We start from the raw sequence: 4,403 nt of genomic DNA, 5'->3' as shown, positions 1-4,403 counted from the left end.
GGAGTAATAGGCTTCGCTAATCGCTCAGCCAATGAAAAGTAATATTTGGGGTTTTTTTGTTTTCGATTTTTTTGACAGGTCAAATTTCAAGCTAGAGGGCTCAAAATCAAAATAGTTCTTGCATTTTATGATACAAAGCTACACTAAAAATTTCAGGTACCTAGCTCAAACCGTTCTCGAGTTATCGTGACTACAGACAAACACACACACAGACTGACAGACACGAAACTTTTTGATCATCACTGGAGTAATAGGCTTCGCTATCGCTCAGCCAATAATCAAGGATCGACCAAGGGGTGCTAACCCACTCCCAAAAAAACGAGGATTGAACAAGGGTTGCTAACCCACCCCCCAAAAATATCGAGGATCGATGGAAGGGCGTAAGTCAAGGGTGGTAACATAACCTAACGAGGATCACTGACACGTCACGACGCGTCACGTATGGGTGACACAAAACCGTGATGCGACACACACTTAAGCAAGATGTCAGGGTGGCCGAGTGCCGAGTGATTAATGCGCCTACCTCAAGTGCAGGTCTCACTTGTGGGGGACGGGGGTTCGAATCCCTCTCCTGACATTTTGAATTTCCGTGCGCGTGTGAACGTGAGAACGTTTGTGGAAAGCCGGGACGGACGCGCGGCAACGCTGTAGCGCGGGAGGCGACTCGTCCTTCACCGCCGCGAGACTCTACCCCCACCATTGACCCGCTCCCCTCCACCGCTCCCCGCGCTCGGTGGCAGCCCGTCGCGTCCTCGCGGGCATCAGTCGCTTGTGAGTCTTTGCCGTGGGTTGATCGTCGCCACCACCATGAATCCCTTGCAGGAAGAGATAGTGCTAAGCAGTGACGAAGAGGAAGTAGACGTTGAAAATGTGTCCGGGGACACCATCACCTTAAACGACGACACGTTGGAGGACGAGGTCCTCGCTGACTATGTAAGTACTCGCCCTTCGAAAGTGTTGCGCAATCCAATTGATAACGGTTTTTAAAACGTGAATCTTTGTGACGCCCTTACTCCAATCTTAACGTTTAGTGCATTTTAATCGCACATGGTAAATAGATTTAAGTAAGGATGTCGATTTTTTTTAGTGCCTGTTCGTGGCCTTGCTGACTTCACAACAGCCCCAATGGCTACGTGTTCTATGACCCGTATGGGTCCTGGTAAGTCATCATGAGTGTAAAAAGGTATTTTCACCAGTGTGTGTATGGGAAGTGGCTTTCTCACCTGTGTGTGAGTGTGTGTGCGAATCTCTTGTGCATGTCTATCACTACGCCACGCCGCGCCAACGGCGTATTTAGCTTTCCTGGAATCGGCTCGGCCGCGCTGCGTGAAGGGGAGGGGAGTGGCACGCTTGTTGCTCGGCTTGGTCTGTTCAACGAAAATCTTCTCGAATATTTCCACTCTTCGCTTGTTTTAACCTGTAGAGGAATAGTCTAGAAGCGACGCGACTGCGACGCGAGTGCGTCGCGCCGAGCCGCGCCGCGCCAGGGTGTATGTCAGTTTCTCAGAAATGGATCGCCTGAGCTAGGGGAGGGGGGGGGGGAGGGCAGGAGCGCACTAGACTGGTGTTGGACTTTCTTTCAACGAACTTGTCGTGGTTTGGGAGGGTGGCAGCTTTGCTGTGCAATGCTGGCAACGCGGTGTCACAGCGAGTGACGCAGGGGCGGGACGAGGACGCTTACGCAAGGGGAGAGGGGTGGGGAGCGGGGTGGCAGCTTTCTTGTGCATCGCTGGCAAAGCGGTTTGTCGGCTTTAACTAGGGATCTTGCTATGCGGGGGAGGGGGGGGGGGTGACAAACGCCATGACACGACACTAATACTTCTTTAATGAACGCGTTTTCAGAGCCGTGGATTCTTCGAGGCACCTGGGGGCGCGGGCACACCCCGCATCGCCTCGCCCGTTGTCCCCGCCACCCTCCCCTGCGGGGAGTGATGAGGCTGTCGCAAATGTGAGTTCGTGCGTTCTTGTCTTGTCCTCATACCTCTTGTAAATAGTTTTTTACATTGATGTGTTTTGCTACAGTGGTTCATGATGAGCGATAGGGCCCGTCCAATCGGCCCTATGGAGCCACTCAAACTGGTTCTGCCGTGGGCGGAGCGCCGCTTGGACAAGGACGCTGTGGAGTGGGTTGCACTTGTAAGTTTCAGCACGTTATCTTTTTGTTTTATATCCTTGGCATATGTGTTTCATTAGTTTCTAATTATATGTCTTTGTTTTAGGAGGAAGCACTCACCCCCCGCTCCCGCCCCCGAATGGCACCACCCGCAGCCGGAGCCCTCCACTCCCCCCGGCGGCGACCTCTGTCACCGGACTGAGGAGATTCGCGGAGCTGGCCACGGCCGGCTGATAGCGCAGCAACAGCGACAACCTCTCCCTGCCGCAGGCCACGGCGCCCCCCAGCCTGCAAAATTGGAGAGGTGGAGGCACGAGGCGGCGGTGTCAGGCCGTGTGGCCATCGTGGTAAGTAAATCCTTTTCTTTTTTTTTTGCTTCATGTTCTACGATACTTTTCAGCACTGATCCTACTTTTAATACAACTCATTTTGTTTCAGATTGACCCCATAGTCACCCCGCGCATGCGGAAGCAATGACTTGTATTGGCAAGTTATTTTTTTCATTTTTTTTATTTTTTTGAAAATTATTATTTTTGAAAATAAAATCATGTTGAGCATCATTCTATGCTTTTCATTTTTGAAACTACCTGACGTCCTCGCAGATTGTCACGATCAAGATTTGTTTGAAATGTGTCGTCTAAACACTAACTTAGTTTAATTTGTGATGTGGTTTTAGTTTCACATAAAGAAAACAATGTTTTCTATTGTTGTAGAATCATATTCTAAATAAGAAAATTTGTTTGCAAGTCTGAAACGATTCATTTTTAAAGTGTGGTCAACACGATCCAACTTCACGAGTTAGTTTGATTTAAAAAAAAAGGTTTCGGATTGAAGTCTTTTTTTATTTCTAAACTTAAAAGTACATAAAACTTTCATAGAGTCTTGAAATTTTATTAGTTTTGTATATGGTCTTCTCAATTATTATTTTTTTCAAACTTGAAACAAATTACTTTAGAGCAAAGATTTTCTCTATCAGAAAATCAATGTCATAATAAATGAGTTCCTGTTTTATCAACTCAGGGAACGGAACTGTAGTGAACTTAAACATTTTGCTGACAGATGTTACGACAGCCTCATGCTTCATATTTTTGATGTTATACTCTCTAAAATTAAGAAGACTCACACATTCTTTTATCATGTCATTGAAATATTGCTTTGAAGCTGAGCATAGGAATTCACAGTCAAACAGATAATGTTTAACTAGTTATTTAGCCTTCAGCATCATTTCCCATGAACTTTCACCCAAATAAATTGTATTAGGGCATTGTTCTCTCTCAAAACACACCGAAGACCACTTAGAATTGTGTACAGTACTAAGTCTCAGGTCCCCAAGGGTTCGCGTAGCTACATTTAGCTTAGACTCCAAGCAGTCTCTACTGGTGGTGAAAATTTCATCAGAAATGATTTGAGTGTACTCTTCTTGAGTGAGCTTCATTGAGTAACGTCCACTCTTCTGCTCTGCTCCACGGTACAGGTTGGGGTTAAAGGTTTGAGAGCCGATGGCCAGTCGCAGGAGTTTGGACCCGTTTTTAGTGATCCAAATATCTCTGGACAGAATAGGGTACTCCTTGGCGGGGGCAGGTTTTTTGTGGCCCAGGTCGCCCTCATCGATCCCCGGGTCCACGACGAGGTCCCGGAGAACAGGTCGCTTTCTAGACTGGTCGTAGCGGTTAGACATGTTGACTTAACGACAGACAAGTGTTGAATGATAATTTTCTGAGGGAAGGCGTCCGGCTTTATACCCCTGGAGCCGAACCGAGTGAATGAATTATAACCAATGAGAGAGCAGTATGCTCTGAATTTGAGCCAATTACAGCGATTTTGTCATGTTCAAACTTGCCCGCACCCCCTCCCCTCCGCTCTCTTTGCCCCCTGGATCCGCCCCTTCCGCCCCGAGGGACGCCACCGGGACGCCGATGAGGTAGTCGCCCGGTATGCCGATGTGGTAGGCGCCCGGGTCCACCCGGGACCGCCCGGGTCGCCCACAGCCGCCGCGCACCGGGACGCTTCCGACGAGGAAGTCCCACCGGCCCGCCACCGCCACCCGCCCGGGGCCCGCCGCCCGCCACCGCCGCGCAACGGGACGCTCCCGGCTCCGCGCAGGTCCTAGCTTGTTGGTGAAACTACAAGTTTAAACTCGTAGCCATAGTGGTATTTCAATGGTGAAAATACAGAGGAGGAAGGATACTTCGTTAGAGCTACATGGCGTTGGCGGCGCACGCGCGTTAGCGTCAGCCTACCATCCAATGTAATAGTCTCACTTAAAGCGTCATTAAAGGTGATTTGTGTG

The 4,403-nt window shown here is 49.1% G+C and overlaps 1 long non-coding RNA gene across 1 annotated transcript; it reads left to right on the top strand.

The window, feature by feature from the left end:
• Window positions 1-1,755: 1,755 nt before the first annotated feature.
• LOC127749393 (uncharacterized) lies at window positions 1,756-2,454 on the top strand. Its single transcript, XR_008011137.1, has 3 exons — window positions 1,756-1,948; window positions 2,043-2,136; window positions 2,220-2,454. It is a non-coding gene; the product is annotated as an uncharacterized LOC127749393 (long non-coding RNA).
• Window positions 2,455-4,403: the final 1,949 nt, after the last annotated feature.

This window comes from Frankliniella occidentalis, unplaced genomic scaffold, assembly GCF_000697945.3.
Source record: "Frankliniella occidentalis isolate FOCC.00 unplaced genomic scaffold, Focc_3.1 Scaffold51, whole genome shotgun sequence".
NCBI classification, from domain to species: Eukaryota; Metazoa; Arthropoda; class Insecta; order Thysanoptera; family Thripidae; genus Frankliniella; species Frankliniella occidentalis.
Note: the sequence above shows the minus strand (reverse complement) of the source record. Positions and strands in the feature narration are given on the sequence as shown.